Here is a 14,144-nt window from a genome sequence, read left to right as displayed (position 1 = left end):
CATTCCCATCAGCAGTGTACATGGGCTCTCAGAAAGACTCCAACTCCTTGCCAACACTTCCTATCTTTTTTGATAGCAGATATCTGTATGTGTGAGGTGATACCTTATTGTGGTTTTGATTTACATTAGAGATACTGCATCTCCACATGGGCAGTTCCACTGGATTATGCTGTCTGCACAGGACCCCATGACTAGGCCATGAAACAGGAGTAACTGAAGTCTTTGTTCAAACTAAAGATTTGACAATGCCTTCTTTTTTTTTTTTAATTAGTTTATTTTCTTTTTTTTAATTTTACAATATTGTATTTGTTTTGCCATACATTGACATGAATCCACCATGGGTGTACATGTTTTCCTCTTCCAGAATCCCCCTTCCACCTCCCTCCCCATCCCATCAAGTTTAGATATGTATCTGGTATTTATAGTATGCATGATAGAGTATAGTGACAGTATTTCTTTGGATGTTATAATCACATTTGGAATCTTTTGATTTCCAAATACAGTAAGTCTCATACATGCAAATGAGTTTCATTCCAAGAGCATATTCATAAATCCAGTTTTTTCATAAGTCCAACAAATTTAGCCTGGGTATCCAACTAACACAATCAGCTACATAGTACTCTATTGTAGTCAGTTTTTAATACTTTTCACACAAATAATACATTAAAATAACAAGAAAAAAGAAAATATTTTTAACCTTAGAACACAGTACCTTGAAAACTACAATAGTACAGTACAACAGCTGGCACACAAGGGCTGGCATCCAGTGAACAGGCAAGAAGTGTTACTGACTGGAGGAAGGAGAGGAGTTGGGAGATGGTGGAGCTGAAAGGTCATCAGCCATAGGAGTTGGAGGGCAAGCTGCAATCTCACTCACATCTGACCTTGATGGCACAGGTTCTGGTTCCTTGCTTGATTCAATTCTACCTACCCTCTTGGAAAAATGACCCAGTGATGTCTAGGTAGTAGCTTTTTTTTTGTTTTTTCTCATCATAGGTGACTTAGTAGCACTGGATTACACGCTGAACAGCTGTTGTAACCTTCATGTTCTTTCTGTTCTACATTTGGGTCCTGTGCCTCAAACCTAACAGTTACTCCTCAAGTAAAGAAAATCCCTTCGCCATTACCTGAATTGTGAATCTCTTCCATTCTTCAGTTATTTCTTCCTTTTTCTGGGCCTCCAAATCTTGGTTCTTCTTAACAATATCAGCTTTCACGCTTGCTTTTCGACATCCTGGGCTTGAAATAAAGATACTGTGCTACTGTACTCTATACAGTACAGTAAAATAAACAAAACACAACCACTTGTAGAGGACGCACACATGTGACAATGTATGTCAGACATGTGAACTAACGTAATTGGACATGCAAGTGCATGTTCTCACCTTTGAAAGTTCGCAATATGAAAGTTCGTATGCATGAGGATTACTGTAACATTTCCATATGAGATATAGTCAACTACTTCTTTCAACGTACCCAACCCAAAGAGAACATGGTAAGGGTTTCCCCCTACCTGATTCTGTAGTCTTTACCTTGCAAAATTTGGCCTTTTAATTAATCTCTCTTCCCTTTTAATTAATCTGGGCTTCCCTGTGGCTCAGCTGGTAAAGAATATGCCTACAAGGCAGGAGACCTGGGTTCGAACTCTGGGTTGGGAAGATCCCCTAGAGAAGGGAATGGCTACCCACTCCAGTATTCTGGCCTGGAGAATTCCATGGACTGTATAGTCCATGGGGTCACGAAGAGTTGGACATGACTGAGCGACTTTCAATCTCTCAAAACCACATAAATAGAGTGGTGCTCTTTTAGCCTTACTCACTAAGGGATTGAGGTATAATATCACTTAATTATAGAAATTATCCTTACTCTTGGTTTTAAATATAATTATCCCATGAGTTCCCCTTTGCTTCTTGACTCTTGCTGTTTAATTCTTCACTTCATTATTTTTTATTATATTACTTATTTGTGTGCGTGCTCAGTCATATCTGACTCTGCAACCCTATGAAGTCTAGCTTGCCAGGTTCCTCTGTCCTTGGGATTTTCCAGGCAAGAATACTAGAGTGGGTTGCCTGCATTGGTAGGCAGATTCTTTACCCTTGAACCACCGGGGAAGGCCATATTACATATTTACTGTTTCTCAAGTAAGCTTGATTCATCTGGGAGGTCTATATCACAGTTTTAAAATTCTTTCTATTTTTGGAGCATTATTAAGATGGCTAACATAGCATATATGCTATATATACTATATATATAGTATATATGCTAACATAGTATATATGCTAGATTTAAAATAAAACCTTGTTTTATTATTTTTGGAAGATAAAATATGTCCTATGGCCAAATATCTCTTTAAATACAACCATAAATATTTCATAGAAAATGTAAGTATCTATATTTTAATAGATAAAAAACAGTACCAGAAGTTCTGGATATACATAATAGTTACATTTGGATTGATAGTCATACTCTTAAAAAAATAAATAAACATAGTTTTTGCTTCTTCACTGACTTCTTGCATTGATTTATCTGTGATGGGCGTAAGTGTACATTTGCACACACATCACACATACAGATACACGCACTGCTTCATTTGCATGTATAAAGTGATGTGTTTCACTTAGTTAAATAAGTCTTGTAACTTGAGCAGAGGATTTTAAAAGAAAAAAGAATATAAGAAATGTAAATGCTGAAGTCTCTATTACTTTTTGCAGTTCACTTCCTCAAAGGCAGTGAGGTCTGTAGGAAACAGATACACACATGTATGGCATTCCATGCAGTCAGGCACTACCTCTTCAAGCCAGATTCTGCCCAGTATGTTAACTTCCACAATCCTATTTTTCTCATCTGTAAAATAGAAAGAATAATACAGGATTGTTGTGAGGACTCAAGTTTGTAGCTTATGTGGAAAAGTCTAATTTCTAATTTGGTGGGAGCCAAATAACTGTTATTTCTTTATTGCATTTTTTATCTTTTTTTTTTCAGTGTGACTCTGTATGTGTGTGCACATGTTGTTTAACTGTGGATTTTGTTTATACTGTGTTGTAACATGAGACTATTTTTTTTTCTGCTTGAAAATCACACTCTGTAGTTTAATCATGGGAAAATACAATATGTTATATGTAACTGAATGGCTGAGTCTCCACCTAAAGATAAACCATTTAAAGGAACATCAAGCCCTTGTGACAAGAAAGAAGCACATACGGGTTTTTCCTGTAGTGGTTGAGGAATAGGTGCTGGTTGCTGGCAATGACCTGAGAGGGACTCTGTCAAAAAGAGGTACCAGATAAACCTTTCACTAACAGCAACCTGGCCAAGATGTGAGAATGCCCAGGAGCCTCATAGGTATGATGTGCCTGCCAAATCCACACCACCTGCTCCCCAAACACTTGCCCATCACATTTCAATTATCCATGAGAGGAGAAATGTCCCAGGAATAAACGTTGAACTGCATTTCAAAGGCTGTTCTCAAAACTCCCCATGACACTAAACCATATGTGTTTTCCATGTTCAAGGATTTTGAGGAGAGGGTATCCATTCAGAACTTGTGGGTGAATTCAGATCAGTTCAGTTTAGTCACTCAGTTGTGTCCAACTCTTTGTGACCCCATGAACGGCAGCATGCTAGGTCTCCCTGTCCATCACCAACTCCATAGGAAATCATCTTAGGCTGGGAGAGTGAAAGACAATACAATAACTGCACCAATCAGCCCATTAGATATATGTTCAGTTTAGTCACTCAGTTGTGTCTGACCCTTTGTGACCCCATGGACTGCAGCACATCAGGCTTCCCTGTCCATCACCAATTACCAGAACTTACTTAAACTCATGTCCATTGAGTTGGTGACACCATCCAACCATCTCATCCTTTGTCATCTCCTTCTCCTCCTGCCTTCAATCTTTCCCAGCATCAGGGTCTTTTCAAATGAGTCAGTTCTTTGCATCAGGGGGCCAAAGTCATGGAGTTTCAGCTTCAGTATCAGTCCTTCTAATGAATATTCAGGACTGATTTCCTTTAGGATGGACTAGTTTGATCTCCTTGCAGTTCAAGGGACTCTCAAGAGTCTTCTCCAATCCCACAGTTCAAAAGCACAAATTCTTTGGTACTCAGCTTTCTTTATAGTCCAACTCTCACACCCATACATGACTACTGGGAAAATCATAGCTTTGACTAGATGGACCTTTGTTGTCAAAGTAATGTTTCTGCTTTTAAATATGCTGTCTAGGTTGGTCATAACTTTTCTTCCAGGGGGCCAGTATCTTTTAATTTCATGGCTGCAGTCACCATCTGCAGTGATTTTGGAGCCCCCAAAAATAAAGTCTGTCACTGTTTCCATTGTTTCTCCATCTATTTGCCATGAAGTGATGGGACCAGATGCCATGATCTTAGTTTTCTGAATGTTGAGTTTTAAGCCAACTTTTTCACACTTCCCTTTCACTTTCATCAAGTGGCTTTTTGGTTCTTCTTCAATTTCTGCCATAAGGATGATCTCATCTACATATCTTTCTGCCTGCAATCTTGATTCAAGCTTGTGCTTCATCCAGCTCAGCATTTCACATGATGTACTCTGCATGTAAGTTAAGTAAGCAGAGTAACAATATACAGCCTTGATGTACTTCTTTCCCAATTTGGAACCAGTCTGTTTTTCCATGTCCTGTTCTAATTGTTGTTTCTTGACCTGCATACAGATTTCTCAGGAGGCAGGTCAGGTGATCTGGTATTCTCATCTCTTTAAGAATTTTCCACAGTTTGTTTTGATCCACACAGTCAAAGGTTTGTTGTAGTCAATAAAGCAGAAATATATGTTTTGTTTTGTTTTGTTTAAACTCTCTTGCTTTTTTGAAGCAAGAGAACGATGAAGAACTGTGGACAGAGGTTTGGGACATTGTACAAGAGACAGGGATCAAGACCATCCCCAGGGGGTGAAAAATGCAAAAAGGATAAATGCTTGTCTGGGGAGGCATTACAAACAGCTGAGAACAGAAAAGATATGAAAGGCAAAGGAGAAAAGGAAAGATATACCCCTTTACCCCTTTTGAATGCAGAGTTGCAAAGAATAGCAAGGAGAGATAAGAAAGCCTTCCTCAGTGATCAATGCAAAAAAAAAAAAAAAATAGAGGAAAACAGCAGAACAGGAAAGACTGGAGATCTCTTCAAGAAAATTAGAGATAGCAAGGGAACATTTCATGCAAAAACGGGCACAATAAAGGGCAGAAATGATATGGACCTAAAAGAAGATATTTAGAAGAGGTAGCCAGAATACACAGAAGAGCTGTACAAAAAAATATCTTCATGAACCGGATAACCATGATGGTGTAATGACTCACATAGAACCAGACATCTTGGAATATGAAGTCAAGTGGTCCCTAGGAACCATCACATAAAAAAAAAAAATGCTAGTGAAGTTGATGGAATTCCAGTTGAAATAATTCAAATCCTAAAAGATAATGCTGTGAAAGTGCTGCTGCACTCAATATGCCAGCAAATCTGGAAAAGAAGCTAAAGCTTGATTTGGAAAAGGCAGAGGAAACAGAGCAAATTGCCAACATCTGTTGGATCATCGGAAAAGCAAGAGCATTCAAAAAAAAAAAAAAAAGCAGTAGATACCAACCTTATGCAAAATGACCCCATGGACTATACAGTCCATAGAATTCTCCAGGCCATAATACTGGGGATTCCTTCTCCAGGGGATCTTTCCAACCCAGGGATCAAACCCAGGTCTCCTGCATTACAGGTAGATTGTTTACCAGCTGAGCCACCAGGGAAGCCCAAGAGTATGGAATGGGTAACCTATTCATTTATCAGATTTTCCCAACCTAGGAATTGAAATAGAGTCTCCTGCATTGCAGGCCGATTCTTTACCAGCTGAGCCACCAGGGAAGCCCCTAAGTTAATATTAATAAGTATTTATTGGCATTAACACTTGTGCATTGTAAGAAGTGATCACGTTATTATTAATTTCACTTAAGCATAATTAAATAATTGTTTCATTTACATTTTATTAAGAAAAATTTAAATGTAAATATTATACTATATATTCAGTTTGGTCACTAAGTCATGTCCAATTCTTTGCAACCCCGTGGACTGCAGCACACCAGGCTTCCCTGTCCATCACCAACTCCTGGAGCTTGTTCAAACTCATGTCCATCGAGCTGGTGATGCTATTCAACCATCTCATCCTCTGTCATCCCCTTCTCCTCCCGCCTTCAATCTTTGCCAGCATCAGAATTTTTTCAAATGAGTCAGCTCTTCGCATCAGGTGGCTAAAATATAGGAGCTTCAACTTAAGCATCAGTTCTTCCAACTCAGGATTGATTTCCTTTAGGACTGATTAATTTGATCTCTTTCCAGCCCAAGGGCTTCTGGAGAGTCTTCTCTAACAGTTCAAAATCATCAATTCTTCAGTGCTCAGCTTTCTTTATGGTCCAACTCTCGCATCCATACATGACTATTGGAAAAACCATAGCTTTGACTAGACGTGTATATATATGTATACATATATTATATTATATATATTATATATATATTATATATATTACATATATTACATATATATATATGATAGAAAACTCTTCTATGTCCTTTTTGTTCCCATATAATGGTCACCATGTATACATGAATCCTTTCATTGTCTCTGCCAAGGATAGGAATGCATGTGTGTGTGTATGCTCATTCTGCAATATTTGTTGCTGTGGTTTTGCTTCTTTGCTTACAGGATAATTTACAGTAAAGTTCTGCTTTCTCAACAAGAATATTCTGCTTTGATGGCTCTTGGGGGCTTAACAAATTACAAAATTATTTATCCTACAACATCTTCAGAAGATACTGTTTCCTTTAATTTTGTTTATAAACTCACATATACCTACATAGATTTTTAGATATCAGTCACAGAGAAGTTTTATAACATGATTCAATTTGAATAGTTCTTTTTTAAAATTCTAAACTTGTCTACAACTCAGAGTGTTAAACTGTTTTATAATTGTCCACTGCTTACAGCCTAATATGGGATGTTTCCAGGGTAGGGTAAATGACCATTACCTTCTCATCTGTTTCAAATTTCTGTTCTTGTCAGTTCCTTTTCTTGGCTAGCATGGAAATTCATGCACATCCAAGTTGGTTCATTTGTATTCTTGTTTCCAAACATCAAATAAATTCATCCATAAATTAGTTTTATGAGTAATTAAGTTCTTCCAAATCATTACTTTCTAAATTGATTTCTCTTTTACAATCAAGACACAGTTTAGCTCCATTTTAAAGCATTAGGCACTGCACTCAGAGAGCTTACCATTTTCTTTTTTTTACTTTTTTAAATTAATTTATTTTCTTATTGAAGGATAATTGCTTTACAAAATTTTGTTGTTTTCTGTCAAACCTCAACATGAATCAGCCCTAAGTATGCATATATCCTCTCACTTTTGAACCTCCCTCCCATCTCCCTCCCCATCCTACCCCTCTAGGTTGATTTTCGATTTCCAGTTTCTTTTAAAATATCTTTTGTAAAGATTAAATTGGTGAGATATATATAGATAGAGTCTTCTGGAAGTGCTGGTTAAGGAAAGGGTTGATACCAGGGCTCAAGGGAATTAGTTGTTCAGGCAGAGGGACTATGGCCAGGGCAGAAGGGACACTGCTTGGGCCCCTCAGGGGATGGCTCACTTAGGACCTTCTTGCCAGAATGTGAGTAAATATAATTTTAAGGTTAAGATTTGGCCTCTTGATAAATTTCCTTATGATCATTTAGAAGAAATCTTCACAGAAGATAAACAATTTTAATTCTAAGAACTTCTAAATGATTCTAGAAGAAAATAAAGGTAAGTGGATGGGTTCTATCAAACTGTGTGCCTGATTTAGTAAATGTAAACAGGATTGACCCAAGCAAAAGCAGAAAGATGAGCATTACTTCAAATGGTTGCTGTGGAGATGATGAGGGACCAACAGAGGGCCTGCTGCTTGGGAGGCTCCAATGCTGTTAGGTGCCATGTTCCTGACTATGATAATATGACCACCTGTATCAAGGATTTAATTGCAGTAGCCTTGCCTCTAGTTTTACTTCCATTCTTGTTCTCTTGTGTCTTGTTTCTCACGTCTCTCCTTTCTTGGAAATTTGTGTGGTTGAGATTACTAAAATCTTCTCCTAATCCCCAGTGGGGAAAGATAGGAGATCCAAAGAGTATGTCAGTTGTTGGAAATCTCTATGTATTTGTTAGGATACATAGAGTTCCCCATGGTCATTGACTAAAAGCAGGCAACTATATGGAGCCACACTAGAGTTTGATGAAAGCTTTAGATCATTTTGCTGAAGAGGGAAGGATGAATTCACTGTCAACACAGTTTCAGTGGCATATAATGATGCTGAGAAAGGAACAAATCAGATACATGAAAAAGAAAAAGAAAAATAGCACTTAAGGATGAGTCCACAGATGTCACTGAAAAGAGAGCATTAATAGTGTGAGAAAGAGTTTGTGAAATCCAGCACACAGGGCAAGCAGTAAGGAGAGTGGAGATTCATGCACTGTCACCAACTTGCCATTATGTGAATGCTGTGCCATGATATTTAGCATGGGGCACAAAGCACCCCATTTTCTCCTGCCATTTTTAGATGGGGCAAGGCTAGCAACTTCCCAAGTTCATCTTCCCCAGGTTCACCCTTCACATTGTCTAATTCAGGCATTAGCCACATGTGACCATAAATATTTGAAATGTCACAAGTCTAAATAAAGATATGCTATGAGTATAGAATACACATGGTAGTTTGAAGACTTAGTATTACAAGTACAAGCTCCTTCTGCTCAATGCACAATAGGCAAATACATTGGAAGACAAATTATTGGGAGAAGGAATAATGACTTTATTCGGAAAACTAGCAGACAGAGAAGATGGTGGACTAGTGTCCTAAGGGACCATCTTACTCTAGTCAAAATTTGCATTACTTCTATTCTAAAAATGGATGGATTGTGGCCAGTTGTTGCAAACTTCTTCGTGTTGAATTATTTGTCCTTGCACCTATCCTCATAGACCAGGTCATGGTGTTCCTGTAAACCACAAGCAAGACAAGTATTCTCTGTTCTGCAACTTTTTATTTCTTATGAGTGGGAAAGTGCTATACCTTAAAGGTCAGAGCTTTGAGAATGGGCATTTCTGTATATTTCAGGCTATTGGCAACATCCTTAAAGCAAAAACAATAGAATACAAACTTAAAGAAATGGATCTATAATAATATGGGGTCAGATTTGTTTATTAGCACATATAAAAAGAATGGTTAAAATATCTCATTAACCAATTTTAATGCTGTGAACATGTTGAAACTGTAACATTGTGAGCATGTTGAAATTGTAATATTGTGGATGCTTTTTGCTGAATTAAATATATTATTAACATTAATTTCACCTAGTACTCTTCTTTTTTTTTTTCAAATGTGCCTATTCCAGACAAACTTTTATTTCTAGTTACCTTTATATTTCTGTTGTGTAGAAATGCTTTGGAGACTTCAAGAATGTTCTTAGAAAACCACTCTCCTCATCCAGACCCTTTACTATTCACAGAGAATTTAGAGTTGGCTATGGTGAAAAGGCTGTCTGAGGAGGCCTTGCAGATAGCTAGGAAGAGAAGAGAACCAAAAAGCAAAGGAGAAAAGGAAACATATTCCCATCTGAATGCAGAGTTCCAAAGAATAGCAAGGAGAGATAAGAAAGCCTTCCTCAGCAATCAATGCAAAGAAATAGAAGAAAACAACAGATTGGGAAAGACTAGAGATCTCTTCAAGATAATTAGAGATACCAAAGGAACATTTCACGCAAAGATAGGCTTGATAAAGGACAGAAATGGTATGGACCTAAAAGAAGCAGAAGATATTAAGAAGATATGGCAAGAATACACAGAAGAACTGTACAAAAAAGATCTTCACGACCCAGGTAATCATGAGGTGTGATCACTCACCTAGAGCCAGCCATCCTGGAATGTGAAGTCAAGTGGGCCTTAGAAAGCAACACTACGAACAAAGTTAGTGGAGGTGATGGAATTCCAGTTGAGCTATTTCAAGTCCTCAAAGGTGATGCTGTGAAAGTGCTGCACTCGATATGCCAGCAAATTTGGAAAGATCAGCCGTGGCCACAGGACTGGAAAAGGTCAGTTTTCATTCCAATCCCAAAGAAAGGCAATGTCAAAGAATGCTCAAACTAGTGCACAACTGCATTCATCTCACATGTTAGTAAAGTAATGCTCAAAATTCTCCAAGCCAGGCTTCAGCAATATGTGAACCATGAACTTCCAGATGTTCAAGCTGATTTTAGAAAAGGCAGAGGAACCAGAGATCAAATTGCCAATATCCACTAGATGACCAAAAAAGCAAGAGAGTTCCAGAAAAACATCTATTTCTGCTTTATTGACTATGCCAAAGCCTTTGACTGTGTGGATCACAATAAACTTTGGAAAATTCTGAAAGAGATGGGAATACCAGACCATCGAACCTGTCTCTTGAGAAACCTTATGCAGGTCAGGAGCAACAGTTAGAACTGGACATGGAACAACAGACTTGTTCCAAATAGGAAAAGGAGTACGTCAAGGCTGTATATTGTCACCCTGCTTATTTAACTTATATGCAGAGTACATCATGAGAAACACTGGGCTGGAAGAAACACAGGCTGGAATCAAGATTGCCGGGAGAAATATCAATAACCTCAGATATGCAAGTGACACCACCCTTATGTCAGAAAGCAAAGAAGAACTAAAGGGTCTTTTGATGAAAGTGAAAGAGGATAGTGAAAAAGTTGGCTCAAAGTTCAGAAAACTAAGATCATGGCATCTGGTTCCATCACTTCATGGGAAATAGATGGGGAAACAGTGGAAACAGTGTCAGACTTTATTTTCTTGGGCTCCAAAATCACTGCTTATGTTGATTGCAGCCATGAAATTAAAAGACGCTTACTCCTTGGAAGAAAGGTTATGGCCAACCTAGATAGCATATTTAAAAGCAGAGACATTACTTTGCCAACAAAAGTCCGTCTAGTCAAGGCTATGTTTTTTCCTGTCGTCATGTATGGATGTGAGAGTTGGACGGTGAAGAAAGCTGAGTGCCACAGAATTGATGCTTTTGAACTGTGGTGTTGGAGAAGACTCTTGAGAGTCATTTGGACTGCAAGGAGATCCAATCAATCCATCCTGAAGGAGATCAATCCTGGGTGTTCATTGGAAGGACTGATGTTGAAGCTGAAACTCCAATACTTTGGCCAACTCACGCGAAGAGTTGACTCATTGGAAAAGACCCTAATGCTGGGTGGGATTGGGAGCAGGAGGAGAAGGGGACGACATAGGATGAGATGGTTGGATGGCATCACCAACTCGATGGACATGGGTTTGGGTAGACTCCAGGAGTTGGTGATGGACAGGGAGGCCTCGCGTGCTGCAATTCATGGGGTCGCAAAGAGTCGGACACGACTGAGTGACTGAACTGAACTGAACTGATGGTGACATCAGGAGAACAGTATTTGTCTTAACAGGTTCCTACTCATGTGCTCTGGCCCTGGTGTTCAGATAGTACTTTGGCATTTGGTTAGGATTTGGTCGTCAGGGTATGATACAGGTTAGACTAGAAAACCTAAGCAAAGAAAAAAGACATTTCATTGAAGTGAAATGGGCCATAAAGTTTCCATTGTAGAGTTTTGTTCATTAGCCCAAGAACAGGTCTTTCACCAATTTAGATTTAACACTCAAAGCAGTGGGATGAGTTTGATATTACCATTTTCATTGTACATATGACAAGACATGCCCTACCAGGAGCTCAGTACCTTGTCTTGCTCAAAGTTCCAATTTAGCAAGTGGAGCTGAGATATGAATAGAATTCTGTATTGACGTCAGTGCCATGGATCTCTGCAAGTGCTTAATTCCCTGGTTCAGGAGTATAAAAGAACAGTATCCATGAAGTGAATAACCTGACATTTCTTCTCAAAAGGATAAAAAACTGCCTCAGTTCAGTTCAGTTCAGTTGCTCAGTTGTGTCCTACTCTTTGCGACCCCATGTATCTCAGTACGCCAGGTCTCCCTGTCCATCATCAACTCCTGGAGGCTTCCCAAACCCATGTCCATCGAGTTGGTGATGCTATCCAGCCACCTCATCCTCTGTCATCCCCTTCTCCTCCTGCCCCCAATCCTTCCCAGCATTAGGGTCTTTTCCAATGAGTCAACTCTTTGCGTGAGGTGGCCAAAGTATTGGAGTTTCAGCTTCAACATCAGTCCTTCCAATGAACACCCAGGACTGGTTGGACCTCCTGGCCGTCCAAGTGACTCTCAAGAGTCTTCTCCAACATCACAGTTCAAAAGCATCAATTCTGCGGTGCTCAGCTTTCTTCACTGTTCAACTCTCACATCCATACATGACCACTGGAAAAACCATAGCCTTGACTAGACGGACTTTTGTTGGCAAAGTAACGTCTCTGCTTTTAAATATGCTATCTAGGTTGGCCATAACCTTCCTTCCAAGGAGTAAGCATCTTTTAATTTCATGACTGCAATCACCATCTACAGTGATTTTGGAGCCCCCCAAAATAAAGTCTGACACTGTTTCCACTGTTTCCCCATCTATTTCCCATGAAGTGATGGGACCAGATGCCATGATCTTAGTTTTCTGAATGTTGAGCTTTAAGCCAACTTTTTCACTCTCCTCTTTCACTTTCATCAAGATGCCCTTTAGTTCTTCTTCGCTTTCTGACAAAAGGTTGGTGTTATTTGCATATCTGAGGTTATTGATATTTCTCCCGGCAATCTTGATTCCAGCTTGTGTTTCCAACCCAGTGTTTCTCATGATGTACTCTGCATATAAGTTCAATAAGCAGGGTGACAATATAGAGTCTTGATGTACTCATTTTCCTATTTGGAACCAGTCTGTTGTTCCATGTCCAGTTCTAACTGTTGCTTCCTGACCTGCATACAGGTTTCTCAAGAGACAGGTCAGATATGTCTTTTTTTGGATTTCAAACTTTATTTCAATTTCCTGTTACTAACTTTGTTCCAGTGTGCTATTTAAGGAAAGGGTGGGATCTCTGAAGAGTTTCTGGTCTTAAGGAAAAAAAAAATGCTCAAGTAAAATTTGATACCTAACTTTGTTTTGAGTAAACATTCAGTGAACAATCTAAGCAAATCATGATTGCAGTAGTACTTCATTAAGTGATTTCTGTTTTAAGTAGTAAAGAAAGAAAGAAGAACAAGAAATAATTTTTGTTCTGTCAGAATGAACAGATTGTGGGAAAGGCGAATGTAATGGATTTTGGTAAACATCATATGATAAATGTGAAATTGAAAAGTCACTAAAAGCTAAAGTATTGACATCCGTTGAGTAGGATAGTAAAAGCATCATGGAAGAGTATTTTCTCTGGGACTTGAAAGAAGAAAGAGTACCTGCAACAAGAAGCAGAGGTGTGAGTCTGCAATGTACAATCAGAAACCACAGATCCTGGTAATATCTTGTATCTTACCAGTGAATCTAGAGGTATGCATGCATTGGTGTTAGAAGGGTCTCAAGAGAATATGGATGGGAGAGGTGATGACACAATGGACCAATGGACAATGAGCATCTTAGGGTCTCTGATCAACTAGGTTGTGGGCTTTACTTTGCTCATGATGAGCTGCTTAATTACAACTGTAAAAAGGCAGTGAGTGGTCAATAATGTGATATAATTTTATACTCTTAAAGTGAGAGAAAGATTAAATGGTGCTTAAGATTTTTAGCAAAAGGGTGGATTTCTTTCTTTCTTTCTTTCTTTCTTTCTTTCTTTTTTTACATTCCAAGGGGTTAAAACTTAAAAAAAAAAAGTTAAAAATAAACTGAAGTGATGGGACCAGATGACATGATCTTAGTTTTCTGAATGTTGAGCTTTAAGCTAACTTTTTCACTCTCCTCTTTCACTTTCATCAAGAGGCTCTTAGTTTGTCTTCACTTTCTGCCATAAGGGTGGTGTCATCTGCGTATCTTTGGTTATTGATATTTCTCCCAGAAATCTTGGTTCCAGCTTGTGCTTCTTCCAGCCCAGCGTTTCTCATGATGTACTCTGCATATAAGTTAAATAAGCAGGGTGACAATATACAGCCTTGGTGTACTCCTTTCCCAATTTGGAACCAGTCTGTTGTTCCATGTCCAGTTTTTTTTTTTTTTATAA

General features: G+C 38.6%; 1 long non-coding RNA gene across 1 annotated transcript in view; it reads right to left on the bottom strand.

The window, feature by feature from the left end:
• Nucleotides 1-619: 619 nt before the first annotated feature.
• The window catches only part of LOC145522356 (uncharacterized), a 41,004-nt gene continuing 27,479 nt past the window's right edge, over nucleotides 620-14,144 (bottom strand). The window contains exons 8-9 of the long non-coding RNA XR_014065996.1: nucleotides 2,758-2,844; nucleotides 620-1,239 (exon numbers count right to left, since the gene is read on the bottom strand). This is a non-coding gene — a long non-coding RNA (uncharacterized LOC145522356). The remainder of the gene's footprint in view (nucleotides 1,240-2,757; nucleotides 2,845-14,144) is intronic.

Source organism: Giraffa tippelskirchi, chromosome 10, assembly GCF_054371585.1.
Source record: "Giraffa tippelskirchi isolate mGirTip1 chromosome 10, T2T-mGirTip1v1.2.pri, whole genome shotgun sequence".
NCBI classification, from domain to species: domain Eukaryota; kingdom Metazoa; phylum Chordata; class Mammalia; order Artiodactyla; family Giraffidae; genus Giraffa; species Giraffa tippelskirchi.
Note: the sequence above shows the minus strand (reverse complement) of the source record. Positions and strands in the feature narration are given on the sequence as shown.